Raw genomic sequence first — 16,765 nt, 5'->3', positions numbered from 1 at the left:
AAATTTACCATAAAATAAACACGTCAAAACTTTCGACAATTAACTTCTTAAGCCCCATGGAATTTCTTTCCATCCCTCGTAACGTTCAATAATATTTCTAACTCTCACATTATAATTTAAAAAACACCAAGAACTCGAAGTGCTCGAAGCATTGATTTTATAGATATTATTTACATCCAAAGATCCCGATTTCGAGGGACAATTAAGCCGAGTTTTCGAGCGACGCATCGCCCCGACGGAATAGCTACTCGAAAACGGCGCAGCAAAGCAGAGCAGCGGGGCAGCTGGCAGCAATAAAAGGGCGGAATGCGGGCGCAAGATTTCATTTTGAAAAGTAGGCTGCGAATTTCAGCAAGCGGGCGCTTTCTTGTTATTTCTGTATAAGGATAACCCGGACACGTTCGCCCTGGCAGCCGGAGGCCAAATGGTTCGTGAGCTAAATTAAAAGCACGAATTGCTGGAGGGGTATGGGGAGAGGGGGCCAAGCTTCCTTCTTTGATCCATCGACCGACGGGGGCCGACGGTTCTGTGTACGTGACGTTATTACGAAAATCTGCCGCCTCCTCTGTCGCGGAAAACGCAAAATCGAAGCCCGATACTTCGATACAGAGACGGGTCTGGGTTAGTTGCGCACGCACGCCGCCTCGCGTGCCCCACGTTACGCGATGACGTTCCGATTTTGATTGATTTTCGCGCGGGGCACAAGCGACCGAAAGCGCCAGCGCACGCATCGTCGACTCCGCGAAAAGTTGCGTCGCGACGCACACACTCTGCAAAAACGCCCGAAACCGCGGACAAAACCAAGCAAAATTGCATATACGAGTTGCAATATCATTAGTTAATTCAAGGTACAAGAAATCAGAAAAATTAACGAGGAAACCCGAGTACAAACTTGTTGAATCGTAGTTTTATGTCAACTTTTATCGACTCAAATGATTTGGAAGGCAATTGAGAATTTATTGAGTCTGCCTGTAATGTGTACACTTTGGTACACTTTTTTTTATTGAAAATGGTACTTCTGTGATTGTACAATGAGATAATAGCAGTAGTATTACTTTTCTGATCCTGTTTAAGAATATGCAGTGCAGAAACACGGGTACACACGCTGGTTTTGCATGGAAATGATTTCTGAATATGTCTACATTAATATTAAAAAAGAAAATCTTGTAGAAGAGAAAGAATTTATTACGCTCGCGATTTTTTCATCTATACTGGATCACCATTGCAGTGTTCGAATACGAGCGGGAGAGTAACTGCAAGTAGAAAAAAGTCTGCTATCGTTATTGGAAATTTTGGATTCGCACTCACTATGATGACTATAACGAGCAAGCACGATACATATTTTCACGTCTACATAAACTTGCAACACATTTTTCCTATATCTCTCCTACAAAGCAATCGCAACGCGGTAAGGAAATGTTAAAGAACGATTTAAAATTACCATCGAATTTTAAGAACGTTTGGATTTCGTTAGCAATCAATTTCCAAGTATTTAAGATGTTTTTAGAAGTCGATTAGATTGATTAAGTTACGATGGGAGCTGCTTCTTTTCCTACTTTACTTTCTTCGCTACTGAAAAGTGCACTACAATCCTTACAATCCTTTTCACCTTTTTATTTTCTCTTTCAAAGACACTTGTTTGCCCAAGTCGAGAGGCAAGGAAAAGTATTTCAAGAGTAAGAAAAATATTTTTAGGGCAAGAAACGAAGGGAGAGGAAAGAAAGAGCGGCCAAAGACAAACGGAGAGGCTAGAAAAGGAAAAAAGTGAGAAAACAGAGACGAAGAAGATGATATCGAACGAAACTGGACCGAAAAAATTACAATTTCAAAAGACGAAAAATATTAAACAATATTTTATTGGTCAAAGCTCTCATGCTGTTTAAAAACAACTCGTTTCGATTGTTATTCTCTACAGGACCCGTGAATTCTTCTACGAAACTAAAATTTATTTTCCTTAATATCTTACGTTCAGAATTAATTATTTTAACGAGAAACTAATGCTTGTTACTCTCACGAAGTAGTAAAATATCAAATCGATGTAATCTTTTCGTCAGACGCTTGTGCGTCTTTTCAAATCCCCAGTATTGGCGTATCGATAAACATTGCAGAGGCAAATACATCGTCAACGAGTTTTGAAACGTTACCACATCTGACAGTGTCCAACGCACAGTGTCAGCGTGTTCTGGAGACGTCTTTTCAGCCGTTTCCAGGAAGAAACGTTTCCGTGCAGCCTAAACAACGGGGATCGAACAAATATCCAGCGAACGAACAGCAATGTCGTCAGCATATTGTAGACGCGGTACCTGCTTCTTTGATCCCGTTTGTTTAAAGTAACCAAAGCATCGCTTGTCATTGCTAGTTGCGTGCGTCCGGTTTCAAAGTGGCCACTGCTCCGTTCTCGTTGTTTTCTCAGTGTCCACTTACACGAGATGGCTCGCCGATCGCTTTCAAACGAAATATTACCAGACCGGAGCAAACGATCCGTTAGTACACGATACTTTCCGTGTACCACCCCCTGAGCCCCCCCCTCTGTCGAATTTACTGACTGGTGCTATCGCGAAATTTGTAACGCGGACGAATATAACGAATAATTTCTTTTTGAATCGTAAAACTCTGGGGGTGGGTCAGGATCAACTCTTCTTTTTGCTTCTGGAGCAAAGCAAACGACAGACATTTAATTTTAAAAAATATTCCTACAAACTTTTGTTTACTAGAAAATTTGAACGAACACTTGGCGATACGATCGAATTGGCCAGAGACGATTCAGATTTTTATTTAGATATTTTAAATTACAGAATTGCTGTATGTTGGAGTTATTGGTTATGTATAATTCGAATAGTATTCTGTTTCTGTACATAGAGAATCTTCCAAACATTTATTTCTGCAAATCTTTACTCTAGGCACACATTGTTTAAATTATCTTTAAAATTTCGATGACAGAAAAAATATGCAAACAGGGAGAAAATTTTACTGCTCCAAAATGTATTTACATAGTATGTAAATTACGTATCGTTCGATATTGACTCGAGTTGGGAAACCAAATATTAGTAATTTCTTGTTTGTGTATAAACATATGTTTAATGAAATACTTTTAAAAAATGATTCCAATCCTATTACAGCCTCCGCGCGACTTCGTAACGCGGCTAAATATAGCGGGTTGCAAATTTCCTACAACTTTTCTCCTCCCCCCACCATCCGGTGTCAAATTGTGTACTTCCGAACGAAAATGTAGGGCATAAAACTTTGAAGTGGGTCAGGCAGCCGAGTTAACTTCTAACGTTTGCTTTCGAACCAGCGTTATTGCAAAAAATCTTAAATAAATAAAATTATACGTACATTCTTTCTCGACCAATTTAATTTCAAAACGAATCACGAATCGCGAACGTTGCAAAAAATTTGGAAATCAGAATAGACTGAACAGAACCGTACTGCTCGCTGCGCTGTTGTTTGTTGGAGAGCGCGCGACTTTTCGCGCAATTCTTGCGCAATCGGGGAAGCGCCAAGGCGTTGTTCCGATTTCCTGTTGCTTCGGAGCCGTCTTCGCGCTCGATGTTTCGAATGTGCTCGCCGTGCCAGCTAATTACGGGGACGAGAAGAAAATCCGCCCGCTTCGTGGACATTAAATTTCGCGGCGTCCGCATTCCACGAATTGCGTAAGACGAAAAGCGCCCGAACGAATTCGTCCGGAGCATTAATCACATCGCTCTCCGCCCGAGTGGACATTTAACTTGTATGACGGACAGGACTCGGCCACGAAAAATTGCAAATTCCTGGCGAAAGGCGAAACGAGACGCGAGCCACGGTATAAATTACGGCGCTCTTTAATGCGTCGCCTACCAAACTCGGTCCGAACGACACGCGAAAACCTCCGGTCGCCCGAGTTTTTACAGCTGTCCGAATATTCGAAATGCAGAGGCGAGAGTAATTTGGCACGATTCGTCAAAATATTTTGTTACTACGAATTCCTGGTCACTCAAATGTATTTAATTTACAGCGATCTATGCGCGCGACAGTCATGGGATTATCGTTTTGGTTCTATTCTCTTCTAAAATGAAACTTAGTTTGGTATATTAACGCTAGATTTACGGATGTTGATTATACAGGGTGTTCGACCACTCCTGGGGAAAAATTTAATGAGTAATTCTAGAGGCCAAAATAAGACGAAAATTAAGAATACTAATTTGTTGATGGAGGCTTCGTTAAAAAGTTATTAACAATTAAATTCAAAAATTTCAAATCGTTCTGGAAAAATTATTTTCGGTTGCGGGGGTCAATTACAATCATTTTTGGTGAATACCCATACCCCCGAAATCTTAGTCACTTTCGAGAAAAAAATTCGAGTGAGTGCTGAAAATTTTGGGTGAAAAAAAAGACTTGCGAATCGTCTTGGAAAAATTATTTTTAGTTGCAAGGGTCAATTGCAAGCATTTTTGGTCAATAGACATACCCCCGAAATCCTACTCAGTTTCGAGAAAAAAATTCATTACCGAAAATATAGTTTCTGGCCAGAAATGTCTCCCTGAATTTTCATGCGAATCTTTAAAACGTCATAACTTCTGAACGGATTGGGCGATTTTAATGTTCAAAAAGCCAAACGACGCGTATTTTAGTGGAGAACATGTACAAATCGCAAAGATATTCGAAAAATTAGTCCTTGACCCCGCAAAATGAGAAAAACTCCATAAAAATGGTCCAATTTTCAAACTGCCATAACTCCTACAATTGTGAATATATTTCAATGAAACTTTTTTCTCAAGTAGAGCCCATAAGTACCTACAAAAAAGTATTAGACAACTTTTCTATAGGGCGTCAAACAAAAGTACTGAAAATGAAAAACGAATTTTTAAGAAAAATCGACAGGGGGTAGGTGCCTAAATTTTTCGACGAAAAAAAAAATTTCAAATCGTTCTAAAAAAAATACTCTTGGTTGCGGGGGTCAATTATAATCATTTTTGGTGAATATACATACCTCCGAAATTCTGTTCATTTTCGAGAAAAAAATTCGAGAAGGTGTGAAATTTTTCGACGGAAAAAAAAAATTTCAAATCGTTCTGAAAAAAATATTGTTAGCTGTGGGGGTTAATTACAATCACTTTTGGTGAATAGACATACCCCTGAAATTCTGCGCATTTTCGAGAAAAAAATTCAGTACGGGCAGAACATTAAACGTTAATAACTTTTTAACGAAGCCTCCATCAACAAATTGGTATTCTTGATTTTCGTCTTATTTTGGCCTCTAGAATCCCCTATTAAAATTCTTCTCAGGGGTGGCCGAACACCCTGTATACCTATTTTTACTGAAGTGAGTCAATTTGACTTATACAACAAAATTCAAGTTGTTTGCAAACAAAAATAGTTCCAAATCAATTTAAATGAAAGATTTATTATTAAAAATTTCATCGAAAACATTTTTCACATATACACTCTGTTTTTAAGACACGTTTCAATCGTTGTTACGATGTGAAAGTCGTTGCAATTAAAAAAAAATCGTGTTTCTATACTTAATGTAAAAACGAGTGTTCCTGAAGGAACAGTAGCTTGGTGATCGCCCAGGAAATAAAATTCTAAGTAAAAAAGTTCCACCGTACATACGTTAGAGAATGTTTCCTTAGGAAATTATTGCCAAAAAACTTTACGCGTCGTACTTTTTACCCGGAAGGTTGAAAAAAAAATTGTAATGGATGAAACTCAGAGACATTCTTCCCTCGCGACTGCGATGATTTATCGCGGAAGTTGCGCGAACCGTTTTCGAACTACTGGCGGACATTTTTGTTGCCCCGCTACGACATTTTCTACTATTTTTACGTTCGATTGTACGCCTCCACTCTGACCGTCGTTTATCCTTCCACTGAATTTCATTTTTTAATTTTCGCAATTAAAGTTAATTAGATCGTCGACAAAATTATTTATTATTTTACGGAATTCTTCCTCGCTATGTGAGATATTCAAAACATCGAATAAACTTTCTTCCCATATTTATTTACTTTTGCAGATACTCACGATCATTTGGAAAGTTGAAATTTCTTTATGCATCTCTGTAACTTCCAAAGTATGTCCAAAAAAATTTTATATGAAACAGTTGCATGGTTTGAAAGGGTTAATATATATTAATATGGAAGAATATCAAACTCTGAGTAACGAAGTGTCGATCTATATCAGCCCTGAACCTAACAACCCTTAATAAAATCAGAAGATTAACTACAAAATTATTTTTTGCAAACTTCGTGACAACTGTGAAGAAGTGTACTAGCAAGTAATTTATATTCGTTTCAAATTCGTTGAAATTTCCTTCAAATAATTTTTCACCTTTATATATTATACAAGTATAAACAACTATAATTTCCAAAGTATGTGGTGCCAAAAAAATTTTGTGTAAAACAGTTGTATAGTTTGAAGGGGTTAATATATTTTAATATGGAAGAATATCAAACTCTGATTAACGAAGTGTCGATCTATATCAGCCCTGAACCTAACAACCCTTAATAAAATCAGGAGATTCATTGCAGAATAATTTTTTGCAAACTTCGTGATAACTCTAAAGAAGCGTACTAACCAGTAATTTGCATTCGTTCCAAATTCGTTGAAATTTCTTTCAAATAATTGTTCACCCTTACATATTATACAAGTATAAACAACTATAATTTCCAAAGTATGCGTTGCCAAAAAAAATTTATTATGAAACAGTTGTATAGTTTGAAAGGGTCAATATATTTTAATATGGAAGAATATCAAACTCTGATTAACGAAGTGTCGATCTATGTCAGCCCTGAACCTAACAACCCTTAATAAAATCAGGAGATTCACTGCAAAATTATTTTTTGCAAACTTCGTGATAACTCTGAAGAAGCGTACTAACCAGTAATTTGCATTCGTTCCAAATTATTAAGATTCGAGAACGACGTTGCTATAATGGAGTCCTCGTATGAAAGAGCATAATAATAAAGCGTCGGTACGAGGGAGGAAACTACGTTCCCGCGAGGATCGCGTACCTCTGCCAGAAATACGTAGACGCCGGGCAAACAGGAAGTCACCGCCATCGAGGATTAACAAAACCGCCGACGATAAAGGCTCTCGTTATCGTCGCGCGACCAATAAACACTCGCTTAGAGGACAATAAAATCCAGCCAGCGACGCATCGCCGGGCGATCGCGTATCTCGAGCGTCCCCGCGTACCTTTTTAACTGGCGTCCGGGTGGATTCTTTCGAGCAGTCCGCCGCGCTGGATTATCCCCGGTTTCGCGGGGGATGCCAGTGGAACTGCCATTAAAATTCACGCGAGTGGTCGCGTACGTGGCGTGATAGCTGGCTGCCCAAAGGGAGATATTTATCATTCGGGGCCATCGCGACCGCGGGGGGTGGGAAAAGTATCGTCGACCGTGCGAAGCCGTAAAGAAAGTGTCCTACCTTGAGGCGAAGAACGTACAGGATCTCCTCATTTTCCCGTGGGTCACTAATGTTTCGCGGTTTGGCGTTCCAACTGCGCCACGAACCGCGGATGGCTCGTTATCGTCGACGTTCGACGGTTCGGGACACCTCCGAGAGAACATCTGTCGTACACTTCGTGGAAGAAACCCCCGACGGTGCACGAACTCACGTTGAACTTTCACCCTGGAACCAGCACTTTCGTCGACACACCGCGGCTCGCGAGAATTGTGAGAATTGAAAATTCGAGTCTGACGATTGTCGAGGGATATATCAACCCTTTCGCTGCAAACGACGCGTAGATGGTCCGACGGCGTGCTCCCTTAAAGTCCCATTCGGTTGTGGACAGCGAAAGGGTTAAGACCAGCTTCGAACGAGCGTCCGAAGACGGTCGTTTCCGCGCGGACCGAGCGACCTCGCATCGTAGTCACGGACTCCTCGTGATCGCGGGCACAACGCGGATCGCACACGTGGCTTAAACGGACCGATCGACTGGCCCGAGTTCACGGCGACTGGCATAATCACTTTCACTAGGCGTCGTTCCGCTCGTCCAGGATCCCCGAGCGCAGCCAGGCCTCCTCGAGGCGCGCGGTACCATCTCGCGTTCGATCGCCGGCTCGATCGCGCCTCGATCGCCGCGAACACGACGCATCCGGCACACGCGAAGGCACTCGAACACCACCGGCGATCGCGATTCGGACCGGTCCCTTTGCTCGATACGCGACAACAACCTGTTAATCGCGTCGTATTACGGCGCGCGCGTGTAAGAAAACGACGACGATCTACGCGCTCCGATCGATCCCACGTCGCTGGATCCCGCGGCGTGGTCGCGTCGGTGTCGCGCGCGAGTTCTTCCGGTGTCCACGCATTCCAATTGTCGAGGTTCCGGCCGGAAGGACGCCTGAGGTGGGATTGACGGCGGTCGCGGGTGACGGGACTGCTCGCGATCGCAGCGATCCCGTTGACGGCGTCGACTGCTCCCGACGCTGACGGCGGCGTTGATAGCGACGGAGACGATGGTAATGGTAGTGGTCGGCGGTAGGTACGGTGGCTGGTGGTCGGTCGGTCGGTCGGTGCAGGTGGCGGCGGCGGATGGATGTGCCAGAGTGCGGGCTTACGACGGAATGAGAGGAAAGCTCGGCTTAGGAGCGCTACAGCGTGGCATTGGCGACTCCACGATGAGCGAGAGAGTTGCGCGTTATCGACCCATCCGCGACGCTATATTCAACCGCCAGCACACGCTCTCGGCTTCGGGACGTACTCCACGCGACGCACATCCGAAAACCGGCGCGTACGCGACGCACCAGCGTGCAAAAACCTTCGATACCGCAGACAACACGAAGCAAAATAGCATTTGTCAAAGTAAACAGTATTCTTTATACGCGTTATTATCATTAGTTGATAGTTCGAAGGAGGAATCGAAGAAATTAACGAGAAAACCTGAGTATAAACTTGTTGAATCATGGTTTTATGTCAACTTTCGTTGACTCAAATGATTTGAAAGGCAATGAGAATTTATTGAGTCTGCTTGTAATGTGTACACTTTGGAACACTTTTTTTGGTTGAAAAAGCTGCGTCGCGACGTCCGAAACCGCGGGCAACACGAAGCAAAATAGCATTTGTCAAAGTAACCAGTATTCTTTATACGAATTATTATCATTAGTTGATAGTTCGAAGGAGGAATCGAAGAAATTAATGAGAAACCCTGAGTACATAGTTGTTGAATCATGGTTTTATGTCAACTTTCGTTGACTCAAATGATTTGGAAGGCAATGAGAATTTATTGAGTCTGCTTGTAATGTGTACACTTTGGAACACTTTTTTTGGTTGAAAAAGCTGCGTCGCGACGTCCGAAACCGCGGGCAACACGAAGCAAAATAGCATTTGTCAAAGTAAACAGTATTCTTTATACGAATTATTATCATTAGTTGATAGTTCGAAGGAGGAATCGAAGAAATTAATGAGAAACCCTGAGTACATACTTGTTGAATCATGGTTTTATGTCAACTTTCGTTGACTCAAATGATTTGGAAGGCAATGAGAATTTATTGAGTCTGCTTGTAATGTGTACACTTTGGAACACTTTTTTTGGTTGAAAAAGCTGCGTCGCGACGTCCGAAACCGCGGGCAACACGAAGCAAAATAGCATTTGACAAAGTAAACAGTATTCTTTATACGCGTTATTATCATTAGTTGATAGTTCGAAGGAGGACTCGTAGAAATTAACGAGAAAACCTGAGTATAAACTTGTTGAATCATGGTTTTATGTCAACTTTCGTTGACTCAAATGATTTGGAAGGCAATGAGAATTTATTGAGTCTGCTTGTAATGTGCACACTTTGGAACACTTTTTTTGATTGAATTAGCTGCGTCGCGACGTCCGAAACCGCGGGCAACACGAAGCAAAATAGCATTTGTCAAAGTAAACAGTATTCTTTATACGAATTATTATCATTAGTTGATAGTTCGAAGGAGGAATCGAAGAAATTAACGAGAAACCCTGAGTACATACTTGTTGAATCATGGTTTTATGTCAACTTTCGTTGACTCAAATGATTTGGAAGGCAATGAGAATTTATTGAGTCTGCCTGTAATGTGTACACTTTAGTACACCTTTTTTTTTATTGAAAATGGTACTTTTGTGATCGTATAATAAGAGAATAGTATTAGTATTGCTTTATTTCTCTCTCTTTTCTAGACTTGTTTAGTTGGTACTCGATTAGTAAGAATAAATTCGAAAAATAATAAAGAAATTAACAACTGGGTTCCCCGTGGCCTCTCAAAACATTATCACACGTCTGATAATTTGTGCCTGGTTGCTTTCAAGATTTTTAAATTGATTTGAGCCCCCCTAAAAAATCGAACCGTCTAATTTGACAGTCCACAAGCCACGTTTTTGGGCACGATTAAATTAGGAAAATGACCCGTTCAAGAATAGAAAGAGCCGTGTAGTTTGTTAAATTAACCATAGAAATTACAATTCTGTTTAGATCGGACCACGCACAATGTCGGGGACAATTTTGATCGCGTCGTGACTGAACGCTGCGATAGTTGTAACGACGAGAGAATGCCAACATTCTTGGCAATGAAAGAAATTTCCATAAAAGATCCATTTTTGAAATGGTGCACATTTAGAACAAAGAGAACGACGCCATTAACTTTCAGTTAGACGCTAAGGAATTAAATAGTACGTGCAATAGCATCATTTACGGTCCTTTCTCTCAATAGGGCCGCTTTCCCTGATTTACGCGCGAACGTTATACCAATTCTTAGGCAGATAACGACGAAGCCCACGATTTAGAATCGACTGTCCCGATAGTGCCCGAAAAATGCTGAGAAATATTTGAGAAACGTGTACGTACATACTTAATGTTGTCGATCTACTTCGATGTCTTCTTCAGAATAATATATGTAGGTTATCTACAAAAGAAAGAGGATATAATATAATACTATGAATTATGCAAAGATGTATAATCTACAGCGAAAATAAAATATAGAAAAAAACGCGAGTAAAGAGGTAGACGAATAAATAACTGCGTAACGTTATTTTCAGTGTAAATTCAGACAAGATTTAAAATGGCCACTGGGCCTCCTAATCGATTGAACAAAATTGTAATGTCTTAAATACACGTGAATTATAACCTTTATTGTCTAGTATCTCGTAAATAGTCTTCTAGTGTCTAATCGAATGGTCAAACGAGGATCAACTATTTCCCGATTTTCTATTTATCTACGAAGTATTGTTCAGATGTCAGAATCTTTATATCTCGATATAGTAAAGAGCAACATAGGGAAACTTTGACTACCCTAGGGCATCCTAACAGCGACTTCTGTCTTTCCAAGTCGGTCAGAGACGGGAAATCTGATAACGATAAATGCTAGGAATTTTGATATTGCCTGCAGCCGAGTAATACTACTAAATAATAATCATTGCATTGTCAAATTTGGCAAATATTTAAAGTTTGTTTCTTTTCTATAGGGTCAGTAAAATTCTTTGCTCTGCGTCTAGCAAAAAACCTTAACAGATTTGAGAATTATAGAGCAAAAGAAGCAACCTATTGTTATAGGGAATAAATAGAAGGAATGTTTAATTTTAACTGTCGAGTATCATTGATAATTCTAAACGATCGAACTGTAAGACAACACTTTGAAGGGACGTTGGAACACTTAACATAACAAGAATTGGTCGCGCTGGAGTGTTCCAGGGTTGTTCAATGAATCGCCGGTATGTGGTCATCAAAGGACATCCGTGCAACACGGTTCGCGTAACTGTGGGGGTGAATCGTGTCATTTACACCGACAACCTCTTCCGTCCCTTCTTTTCATCCCACGTATCTCGCGCGAACTCCAAAAGCAATCAGAGGACCCCATTTGAGGGCACGGAACGCGAGTTTAGCTCGTATCGTCGTCGCGTGTCAGCTCGCCTAAGCTCTGATAGTGACGCAACGTGTCACAAGCGAGAACAGAGCCGAAATGTTACGAACTATGCGCACGTCGTTCCATTGTAGGCATTGTTAACCGAAATACCGAACAGGATTAGCAATTATTTTAATAAAACGCTTTGTCTCTAATTCATTTCGTCATTTGGCTGTTTAAAGTACTCAAAAGATTCTCAGAATTTGTTCGAATAAAATATAGCATCTAATTTCACATTATTTTTTTTAAGTGATTATTATATTCGAAAGTGATTTCATTGTATCTAGCAATTTACACAAGAAAATCACTTCGTGCTAGATACAATTAAATCATTTTCGAATAATTTTTCATTTCAGTTGAGTCACTTGAAACAAATAATTTGAAATTAGATACTTCGTTGAGGACACCTGTTATTATATTTGAACGAATTAACTTTTATTCTGATCACAAGAAATTGTTAAGCTTAGTGTCTGGGAATCTTTTGAGTTATTTTACAGAAGAAAATAACTTCGTAAATAAAAGTGTTTGAATTATTTAATAGAAAAGAATCGTGGAGCCTCGATAGCAACATCGTCAAACCTAGGAATTCCGGAACAATATTAAGAAGGGAATATAGAAATTGTCCCCCCTTTTTATTGGCCAGCACATAAATCGACGTACACAGGATTTTTACTGTCGTAACAGGTGTTGTCAAATCGCACGGAGAGTTTCACATTTCGCGCGAACAAAAGATCGACTCTATTTTCGCTTTTTATTCGTTATGGCGTTAAGATTGCGGCAGTAAAATGTTTAAGTCGAAAATCGAAGAATCGATAAAGCAACGGAAGTTTGAAGAAGACGTTCTGCAACAGACCGTCGCAAACGGGTGGTTACTGAAACTTCGAAGACGTTTTTTCCTTCTCCGGGTTTAAAATTTTCAAGCTTACCGAACCGACAGCGCAAAAAATGATAAAACTTTGAAATTGAAGTTTTAATAGCTTGTAGAAAATATATCTGCCACAGATATTTTTTCTTTTTAAATGTAACGCTTCAACATTCCTGTTCGCGGTTGAAAAACTTGACAAAATTGGAATAAGGATGCACTATACGAGAAAAAGGATAAATTGAGACGAAATTATATGAAATTGAAATATTTCATGCGCTATGGATCATCGTAATCTACGCGCTATTTATGCAACAGTACACACACGGAGGTAGCCAAACGTTCAGTAAGCGAGAGAATGATATATGCACGATACGATATCGAGATGGTACAAATCAATTACAAGTGTTGGCATCTAGGGGTTAATATTTGGTTGTGGCGGATGATTTTAGAGTTTGTGCCGTAAAGGGCCTAAATTAATGCTCGGAACGTTTGTTAAATAAATAAGCCACGCTTGTTTGATCGGTATGCGCTTTAATATTTGTTTCGAAACGCCGTAAATCCTTTCGTTAATTAATTTCACTGTGTATTCGATGTACACAAACGTGCCCAAAACTATAGACTAATGCGACTCGTGATCGAATTTAGGTTCCTGTCGACGCGGTCACGGTGTAACGAAACCATCGTGAGTAATTTTAAGTGTCATCAAAGGTTGCCTCAACTTTTGAATCTTGGATCGATCAGCTTCCATAGTCTATTTTTTCTCTTTAGGTGACGTTGAGTTCGATAAACGACTGCTTATTAAAATTTTAGGTACGACGCGAACCACGACCGCTTTCTAGCACCCTTCGTTCCGTACTCGTTTGCCACCAAACGAGTTACGCGCGAGTTTGCGCGCGGCGCGTAACTTTTCAATGAAATTTTCACACGGTCCAAGGCACTTCGACGGAGTAGAAGTCCCCCGTCGACGGAATCGCGGCCGGACATCGAGGCGCGCGTTTAAATTGTATCGACAGTCCCCGTGTGGATTCCAGCGACGATTTTACGCGCGAGAACGAACAATTCTCGGCGAGCCCGAAGCGCGGAATGCGCGTACCAGCGCACGCGAGAACAACGCTACCGTCGAAATTAAATTTGTCGGTCGGGATTACTGCGCGTCCCCGGTTTTAATTACATTTAATTATTTGCAGCGATTCGCGTTTTTCCCGCCGCCCCTCCTTTCACCTCGCGTTCCACTCGACTTTCAGAAACAAAGAAGCATCGATTATTTATCAAAATTCAACAAAAGAAACACGATTTTTTAACTAGAGCTCGAGACATTTTTTTACGACACCTGGCAGAAAGTTTTCGATCATACACATTAATATTTTTTATGATTCTATAATGGAACTATATACAGGGTGCTCGGCCACTCTTGGGAAAAATTTTAATGGGAGATTTTAGAGGCCAAAATAAGATGAAGATCAAGAATATCAATTTCTTGACTGAGGTTTCATTAAAAAATTATTAAAAAATTAAATTAAAAAATTTCAAATCATTCTGAAAAAATTATTTTCGGTTGCAGGGGTAAATTACAATCATTTTTGGTCATTACACATACCCCCAAAATCCTACCCACTTTCCAGAAAAAAATTCGAGTAAGTACTGAAATTTGTAGACGAAATTAAAAAATTTCAAATCATACTAAAAAAATTATATTTAGTTAGAGGGGTCAATTACAAGCATTTTTGGTGAATATACATACCCCCGAAATCCTACGCATTTTCGAGAAAAAAATTCCTTACCGAAAATCTAATGTGAGGCCAGAAATGCTTCCCTGAAATTTGATGCGAATCTTTAAAATACCATAACTTCTGAACGGATTGAACGATTTTGATGTTTAAAAAAGCAAATTACGCGTATTTTGGTGGAGAATATGTACAAATCGCAAAAATATTCGAAAAGTTGGTCCTTGACCCCGCAAAATGAGAAAAACCCCATAAAAATGGTCCAATTTTCAAACAGCCATAACTCCTATAATAGTGAATATATTTCAATGAAACTTTTTTCTGAAGTAGAGCCCATAGGTACCTACAAAAAAGTATTAAACAACTTTTCTGTAGGGCGTCAAACAAAAGTACTAAAAATGAAAAACGAATTTTTAAGAAAAATCAACAGGGGGTTGCTGCCTCAATTTTTCGACGAAAAAAAAATTTTTCAAATCGTCCTAAAAAAATTATTTTCAGTTGTAAGGGTCAATTACAGTAATTTTTGGTAAATAGACCTACCCTCAAAATCCTGCCCACTTTCTAGAAAAAAATGTAGTACTTTAGTAGTTAGTAGTTTTAACGAAGCCTCCATCAACAAATTAGTATTCTTGATTTTCGTCTTATTTTGGCCCTCAGAATTTTGCATTAAAATTGTTCCCAGGGGTGGCCGAACACCCTGTATAATTAAGACCGATGGGAAATGGAGGACAGTTTTGTAGGAAGTAATTAATTACGAAATAATACAGACTTTCATTTATTTTCAAAGACAACGTAGAAGGAAAACAAAATCATACTGTCAGGAGTTGTAATATGCAGTGTAAGAAAGGGAAAATTAACCCTTTTAAGAAAACATCGAATTAAAATTAAGCAAGCGTCTCCATTTAAAATCTATTTTAAAAAAAATCTCTAGATATGTAATATCGATACGAATCGAATCTTTTGGAATTCGACTTGTAATTATTTTCAGAATAAGGTGTCGACTCTCTGACGATCGCGTTTGATTCGCCGCTCGGTGGTTCGTAATTTAAGCAACGTTCTCGCGATCTGTATGAAAACGATGAAAATGCAACGTCGAGAGGCAAAGAAAAGCAGGCGTGAAACGAATATACGAAACGTAATTCGTCGCCAATTCCGCGGCTTTGTGCGGCCCGATCTCCAGAGCAGAGGAATTGAAAAGCGACCAGCCGTTTCTTCGTTCGATTCGTTAAACGGTGAAATTTATTTCTTCCCCGTTAATCGACTTTAGTCTGACGTCCGGCGTTCCTCTCGCGCCGCTTGCATAATGGATGAACGAAAGTGACGCGTGAATTCTGAGAGGGGGGGCGGCCAAAGCCGCGAATTCACGGTATTTTTCTTTATTTCTCTTTTTTCGACGTGTTTCTTCTTGCTCGAACAAAGGCCAAAGTCTGCGCTCGATTCGAGAGGAAGGGCTTCGCGATTGAAATTGATTTTAAACGGGCGTTCGAGCTCGAATTGATTTCGATGAACAATGCACGCTTACGTTTCTTTAAAACGCAGATTAATAAACCGCTGAATATTTGTAACGCTTCGAATAACGTTACTTGTCGTTAGAAATGCCACGAAACGTACCGTGAAACAGTTTTTGTTTACAGAATCGAGTTGTATTAAAGAAAATCGTTATTAAATATTGTGTAAAAACAGTTCGATGAAAATAGAAATTCTCGATGTGGGAAACAACTACTGTGAACGTTTCTCAAATAAGCATTTGTCAGTTTTTAAACAAGATGTCTATCCTTGACGTTACAAAATTAATAATGAAACGAACAAGGAGAAATTCTTCGAAAATAATTTCGTACGAAATTTAAAATCTGTGCCTCTGTAATTTCTATTATTTTAATTTTGGCTATACCCAAGGAAAATGTTCAAAAATTGCACTGGCTCTCAAGAAAATAGAAATTCTCGAAACAACTATTGTGGACGTTTCTCAAATAAGCATTTGTCAGTTTTTGAACAAGGTGTCTATCCTTGACGTTACAAAATTAATAATGAAACGAACAAGGAGAAATTCTTCGAAAATAATTTCGTACGAAATTTAAAATCTGTGCCTCTGTAATTTCTATTATTTTAATTTTGGCTATACCCAAGGAAAATGTTCAAAAATTGCACTGGCTCTCAAGAAAATAGAAATTCTCGAAGCAACTATTGTGGACATTTCTCAAATAAGCATTTGTCAGTTTTTGAACAAGGTGTCTATTCTTGACGTTACAAAATTAATAATGAAACGAACAATGAGAAATTCTTCGACAATAATTTCGTACGAAATTTAAAATCTGTGCCTCTGTAATTTCTATTATTT

At 39.7% G+C, this 16,765-nt stretch overlaps 1 protein-coding gene across 5 annotated transcripts in view; it reads right to left on the bottom strand.

The window, feature by feature from the left end:
• The window catches only part of LOC143349937 (uncharacterized), a 539,266-nt gene that overhangs the window by 472,686 nt on the left and 49,815 nt on the right, over positions 1-16,765 (bottom strand). Inside the window, exon 1 of one of the 5 annotated variants that reach the window (XM_076781605.1) lies at positions 10,785-10,805. The exons of 3 other annotated variants lie outside the window; for them this stretch is intronic. The gene's annotated coding sequence lies outside the window, so the exon portion shown is untranslated. Of the gene's footprint in view, positions 1-7,404; positions 8,700-10,784; positions 10,806-16,765 lie in introns of those variants that run through there. One more of the 5 variants, XM_076781604.1, reaches the window with a different exon arrangement.

Source organism: Colletes latitarsis, chromosome 14 (assembly GCF_051014445.1).
Source record: "Colletes latitarsis isolate SP2378_abdomen chromosome 14, iyColLati1, whole genome shotgun sequence".
NCBI lineage: Eukaryota > Metazoa > Arthropoda > Insecta > Hymenoptera > Colletidae > Colletes > Colletes latitarsis.
This window is presented reverse-complemented; position numbering and strand designations above follow the sequence as displayed.